The sequence below is a fragment of the Peromyscus californicus genome, unplaced genomic scaffold (genome assembly GCF_007827085.1).
Source record: "Peromyscus californicus insignis strain IS unplaced genomic scaffold, ASM782708v3 Scaffold_7__1_contigs__length_154581171, whole genome shotgun sequence".
NCBI lineage: Eukaryota > Metazoa > Chordata > Mammalia > Rodentia > Cricetidae > Peromyscus > Peromyscus californicus.
The window spans coordinates 90,345,868-90,352,960 of NW_026294595.1; the positions used below are offsets into that span (position 1 = coordinate 90,345,868).

Sequence of the window (7,093 nt, forward strand, 5' to 3'; positions counted from 1 at the left end):
CGAAGAGGAGGGACAGAGACAGAGAATGTGGGAGAATATCTGGCCTGGCTGAAGACTGTTTTCTGCCCCGCGGAGTTGTGGATGGTACTGGGTCCAAGTTGTCGGTCCAGCGCGGCTGGCAGAGTTTACACTCAGTTTTGACTCTTCTAATTGTTCTTAATTTCAACATTGGCTATTTATGATCGCCAGTAGGATTGTTGCTATTTTTAAAGTCCTGGTTAAATAAACACCAGTTAGAAAGTTTCTTTTTCAAAGAGACTCCAGTATCCGAGATAAACGCTTCTTTTGTCAAGAACAACTTCGAGGGAAACCTCTGCATTTTAGTCTAAGCATGCTTAGCGCTTTTTTTTTTTTTTTTAACACCGCTACTACCCCCTACCCCATTGGTATTATAAAGCGATTTAACATCCCGGTAGCCTTTATTTAGGAAAACTTCAGTAGCATTAAAAAATATCAGTAATAAGGTTTCTCCCTAAGCCTTTGCTTTGTCTCCAGACAAATTGATTATTTCTATATTTTAAAGCAGTCGTTAAGGAAATAATGGCTTGATTAGCTGGTGATAATTTGGGTTTTGGTAAAAAGAGAAAAGTGGAGACTCTGCTTTATCCGGTGGCCAGTGCAGAAGCGGTTTTAACTTGGACCCTTTCTTCCTCTTTCACTGTGTAACTTCTTATGCATTTTGTCAAGTGCATTAAGGCAGACAGGAGGACAGTCTGGTTAAATGTAGGGGGCAGAAAGGAAGGGTATTTTAAGATATTTTCAAAAAAGACACAATTTTTAACGTGGGAGATTTTTAGTTAAGAAGTGTGGGATGGTTGAAAATAGCACACTACTGAAGAACATCTGTATGGCTTTGAAATACACTTTATCTAAAAGGAGACACTGTTTCCTAGTAACTAAAAAAGGATTTGTTACTCAGATGCATGCTATTGGTGAAACTGTTAGTTTGCGTGTGAGTTTTAAAATCCACCGCTGTGGTGCCTTGCACAGGAGATCAAGCTGGAGTTGATTCAGGGTATCTCTCCTGATTGCTGTGATGACTTCAAAGGATTGTGATTATCAACAGCTTGTGGGTGTTTTATTAATACAGCTGCAGAGGTTCTTCCAGTTAAGGATAGCCTCTGTTTTCCATCCTTGATTTCCCTGTTTGGTGGAAGCCATCCCACAGAAGCGAGGCGGCCACACTTTCTCTTTTCCGTCTGTGTGGACACCTTGTTTTCAGAGCTCCGCACTCCACACCCTGGTTGTGGATTAATTTACTCTCCCACATTTGAGGTAAAGGGAAATAGGTGGGGTAGCCCCAGAGACAAACAAGAGATGGGGGTCACAGGCGCTGCGCACACCTCAGTCAACAGTCAGCTCCTCCTGCCAGGCTGGAAATGGTTTTAACAGGCGGTAAAATTTCATCTTGCGGTGTCAAATTGGGGTCATTTTGGGGTTAGAGTTCTCAGTGTCCGTGAGGAGCTGTCCAGCTGTGTGGGGACTCATTAACTGCAAAAGATCTGTTTCAGTAAAAACAATTCAAAGACAATCAGAAGGCTAAAGACTCTCTACAAATCGCATTTTACAAGTGCCCCAGAACAAATATGGTTGGTAAAACCTATTTCTTCACAATCCCAAATCAGCTACTTAGCTCTGGAGTGGGGGGTGGGAACACTGAATTAAAAAGGAGGTGAAAGGGGGGAGTACCAAAGGGGGCTGAAGAAGGAGAATTGGGCCTCTCAAATTTAAGAGTCTGTTTTTAATCACCCCTTTCTTATTGAAGCATCCCCTAGACTTCTGAAAAGCACTTCTTTCTATTTCTCCTTTTCTTCTTTTGATCCCTTGTGGAATGTTACTATAGGTAACATTAAGGATTTCAAAGAATAATGTAAGCCCCTAGTTCTGTAGTCCAATGGCATTGGCTTTTGGGAGGGGAGTTCATTTGAAGTAGCATTTATAAACTGGAACTTTATTTTAGCTGAACTTGTTCAGGCTTCTTGAGGTGGTATATGTGGCTGTTCTTTTTATATGTCCCCTCCCCTCACCAATTTCCAGATCCTCTGCACAGATAATTCCAAATTCCTCAGAACTGTGAGGTCCTGAAGTGTTAATCTGTGTATTAAAATCACCAGATTTAAATCCCTTTTGTCTTCTTTACAACAGTTAGAACAATTGATGCTTTACTACAAGAGCAAGTAAATCCAGCCTTAATCTTGTTTGCAACTTTAGTTAATGTTTTGATTTGGAATATTTTGTATCAAGGGGACTTTTATGTAAGAAAAAAACTGAGATTATGTTTGATTTGGGGAGGCTCTGTTCCTCAATTTGAAGAAAGATAACTTACTCCTTTGACTTAAGAGGGATTTCATTGGGTCAAAGGAGAGTTCAGGGTTAAAATAGGAGGCTAAACATGAGAAATGCTAGGATTTTTTTGACAAAACAAAGTTGATATTTAAAAGTAAAGTATCATTTTAAAGGATATTTATTTCCTTGGATTACTGAACCTAGCAAGCCAAAAAAAAAAAAAAAAAAAAAAATCCTCAAAACACACCATCCATTGGCTCTTTCTCTTCCGTACAACACCTCTGTTCCCAGGCTTTCTATTCCATCCACACTTCTTTCCTTCCTTCGGGTTCTAAAGGAGGGTGAGTTTTTGAAGTCTTCCTTTCTCCAGGCTTCCCAGGGTGTTTGCAGACTGTCCTCCATGGATTCTGTGGCCCTGCAGAAACAGCCCTGAGCCTGTTAGGGGGACAAAGGCAAAGGGGTTGTCTTCTGCCTTAGTCCTGCCGACTGACGGTGGGAATTTTTTATATTATATTTTATTTGGTATTTCTAATAACGTGTTGGCCCCACCGCTCCACCCTTTGAAGCTCCTTATTACTGTTACACCACCTCTTCTTAAACCTCCGTTCTTCCTTGTGAACTGTTTTTGACCTTCTCAGCAGTATAACCGAAAAGTTTAGAGTAGAAAGAATTCTGCTCACTTCCTTACCTGTTACCTTGGTTCATGTTCTTTCTAGTCGGTGTCCTCAGAGGGAAGGAGTCCCTGTTCCCTGTCCCCTGTCCCCACCACCACCTTATTGATTTTTGCTTTTGTTTTGTGTTTATTTTTATTTATTTTTTGCGCTTTTACGCCTTGGTGTTCTATTATAGACTTTTCTCCCTGAAAATAATACTATTAAAGCAACCTACAGTTTTTAAAAATAGGATGGGGTAGAATTGCTGCATTTTGCTGTTTCCCTGTCTAATTTCTTCCAATTTTAGCTGTTTCCCTGTGTCGCGGGAAGAGCGAGTTTCAATAAATAGCCCTCTAGCGCTATCTGGCGGGGCTCCAAACGCGCCGAGCACTACGAGCACTACGGCGCTGTCAGTTTCTCCTTCCCGCGCCCTTCTCCTTTCCTCTTTCTCTTGTCTATACTGCTCTCTGTACCCTATTTACAGTTCCTTCTTTGCCTCTTCTGTCCTTTTTCTAGTCTCTATTACAGTATCCAGTGCAGACAGCGGACCCCGCACCGGCCAGCTCCTTAGCCCTTGCAACTCCATGGCAGTCCGGCCACTCTGATCTTGCAGGCTTTCCAGTCCCGATCCAGCGTGGCTCACGCCCATCTTCTCCCATTAATGAGCACCTTAGCGTTGTTAAACGCCTTGACAAGTCCCACAGTCTTCGCGGGCCGTGTTTTGAAGTGACTTAAGCCTACAATTGGGAAGTTTGCTGGAAAGAAACAAGACACTGGGATTCCCCGCTCGCTCGCACAGCCGGGTTAGCACTGCGGGGCTAAGTTTGAAGTCTGAAGCCTGGGGCGCCCGGTGCCAGTGGAAGGAGGCTTCTCAGGGACGTGACAGCACGGCAGGGGACCAAGCCTTTGCCTGAGGAGTGGGACTTCGGTGGAACACGTGCCCTCTTCACCCCAGTATCTATCTTTCCAAGGGACTGCCTCAGTCTGCAGTCTGCATCCATCTAAGGGGCCTGCCCATTTCCTCCTCCCCAGTTAACCAGTTTTATTGCCAGAATCCCCACCAAACACCTGCACAGTCTAGAGAGAAGTGTCAAAGTGGGAGTAGGAAAGCCCCCCAGGAAAACCCACAGAGCAGAGCGAGCCAACACACACCGTGCGAGGAAGCCAGTGGTGCTTAAACCTGAGTCGCGTGCATCTTTCGGTAGCCTGTAAACACTGCGGTGTGAGCAGGGTTAGGGGAGACAGAGACCAAGGTAGACGCTCAAACCTGCCAGGTGCCGGATCACAGGGCTGCTACTACGTTCATCCACATTCTCCGTTTCTTTTCCTCTCCCCTCTCCCTCTTGCTCCCTCCCTTCTTTCTGTGTCCCTCATCCTCCCTCTCATCCTTTCCTCCCTCCCTTCCCCTGACACTCGGCCTGAGAGAAACCTCCAATCTTTGCTTTAAGCAAGCGTCTTCCACTTACTCCTCCAAACGCTGGGACACGGGCGGGGGGGGGGGGGCGGGGGGGTGAGTTATGAATGTGTTTCCTAAGAGCCAGTTCTTGCTTTGAAGTAGAAGGAGGCCACATCCCCTGACGTACCTAGAAGGTGGCTAGTACAGGTGTTAGAAACTTTGCCATTGTAAGTATTCTGAACCAAAGAGTCTCAAATCTTGACCCCTCTCTATAAAAAAAAAAAATGGCAAAATGGAATGGAAAAGAGCAGGGAGGGTGAAGATTTTCTCCCGCTCCCACTGCTGAGGGAAGGAGGCACAGTTTGGGTGTAATTAATTGAAGATTGTTATTAGGTCATCATTAGTCAACGTGCAAATAATTGCTGCCCATTTTTACTTAAAATTGACCAGCCTGAGTGTGATAGATCGATTCAGAGGATAAAAATGATGTATCAAAACATCAATGTCGATTATCTGAAATATTGTAGTCGAATTTTTTTCTTATTGCTTCATCGGTTAAGTGTCTGAAAGTGCGGTGTTCAAACATATATTTATGTTGTCAATACTGTCAGAACTGTCAGTTTTACTATACCGGATTTGTACTACATTTCAAATTTGATCATTTGCATAAAATGCCCACCCTAGGATTCCCCTCACTCCCACCCCATCTCTGGAAAATCTCTGTCAGTTCCTTCAAAGGATTCTGCAATCTTTGCCTAAGCTGAGGTGGGCACTGCTTCTGTTGCTCAAATTTCCAGGGCAGATTATATGTCTTTTTCACCATTTCTAACTTTGGAAGAGGCACTCCCTCCTTTTTGCCCAACTATGCCTAACATAACCTTTTCTCCAAGACAGTATTGGAGCAATGCACACACCGCATTCTAGCTACAAAATACAGCACTTGGGTAGGACAGCCGTGTGATACAGATTCCACCCGACCTTCTTGGCCACCCTCAGGTAAACCCTTAAATTACCGGAAAGATTGAAGTCTTCCCAGGAAAATGAATGTAGGAGTAAAAATACCGTTTTTTCTTTCCTTTTTTTTACTTAAAAGCTGGCGATGGTAGGAGAGGAAATAACACACATAAGTGATCTGCACGTTTTACCTTTAAAAGCTTTTGAACTCCATCGAAAGACACAGGTTGTGAGCAGAACTGACAGTTTTAATTCTACCCATTTTCACGTAGCACGTCAGATCAGAGGCACTCATTTATTTTATGGGGTGGGGCATTAGAAAAAGCAGATAGGGTGAATTCGATTATCTCTATCCTAAAAATCCCAGAGAAATTAAACTCTCATATTGAAACGCAAACATTTCATTGCTCTGTACAATTAGTCTAGACTAATTGAAATTTATAAATTCACATTCTCTCTAATCGTGTGCTTTTCATCCTCCCTACCCCCACCCCCAGGATTCCAGCGAAGTCTGGTAGGTAAGGATGTGATGTTGTTTTAGTAAACCTAAAGCACTTTCATTTTCTTTTTAATGTATTTAAATAGGTCTGTTTGGACATTCAAAGAAGCTACACATACAAAGATGGTTTAAAAAATCTGAGCGTCCCTATACTCATCCTTGCCTCGAATAATAAGTAAGTAAATAAGCAAAGTGCAAGGCAAAAGAAAGTTTGCTGCTTGCATTTGTAGGTTGTAGTGCGCGCGTGTATAAACATCTTGGAGTCAGTGTTGGTGTGTTACACCCCACCCCTCCCGCTCCCCAGGCAAGGGCGTGGAGAGATCGCCCCCAGAGAGCCATGTTTACTCGCTTTTTTTTTTTTTTAATCTCTCGGCTGTGTATGACAAGTGTTGCTTGAAGAAATTCATCGGCCTTCTCCAGATACTTCCAGGTTTGCTGTAATGATCTGCAGAAGAGAACTGCCACCCCTTTCTCACATCCCAAGGTGTTGGCGGAACTGGAGCGAGGCGGAGAGAGGCTGCAGTGCGTAATTGCAGAGGGGAGGGCGGGCGGGGTGCCTCCTGGGATCCAGGGCAGGGGTTGGGGAGGTAAGATGCAACCCAGGAAAGGTCTTTCTGGACGCTGGAGTCGCCAGTTGGAGAATATTTGGACAAGGTATGATTGCCTTATCCCCCCCCTCCTCCCCGTCTCTATCCCGATGCCTTTGGGGAGAAGAGATACCCTTGTGTAACAATTAGCTCAGACAATAAAAATAATTGGAAAATCAGTTGGAATTTCTGAGTTTTTAATTACGTTTAATTTTGCACTAAGCCGTAAAATTACGAATGCCCCTCAATTAAACACTTTCCTCTTGCAAAGCGTTTAACAACAATTATTCCTTAATCAGTCTGAATGTGAGTCACAAATGGTGCTTTTCCACATCAAAAGGACGTCCTTCCACGTTACCTTTTAGTCATAAGAGGATTAATTCCTGTAATTAGAGGGATAAATATGTGCATAAATATCCCTCTCACTCTCTTCTTTAAAACAACAACAAGAAGAAAACACTTTCACTGTGTGCGAGACATAGTGGGTGCGGGAAAGGGAAGTGTTGCTGATGCTGAGGAGTAGGTTTCGGCCCGACATCCCTTTACGTGCTCGGGCCATGGGAATCCCGGGCTGCGGGGCGCGCTTCGCAGAACTGGAAGGACGCGCACTCACACTCAGGGATGCGCTCGGGTCAGGCGCTGGTCCACAGCTGGGGCCGCAAGGATCCGAGTCCAGCCTAATTTTTCCAGACTGCAATCTACATCCCACTTTCGCCTC

General features: G+C 44.2%; 1 long non-coding RNA gene across 1 annotated transcript; it reads left to right on the forward strand.

Annotated features, from left to right (window-relative positions):
- The first annotated feature begins 6 nt into the window (after positions 1-6).
- On the forward strand, positions 7-6,554 carry LOC128101703 (uncharacterized). The gene is made up of 2 exons (XR_008215168.1): positions 7-5,963; positions 6,176-6,554. It is a non-coding gene; the product is annotated as an uncharacterized LOC128101703 (long non-coding RNA).
- The last annotated feature ends 539 nt before the right edge of the window (positions 6,555-7,093 follow it).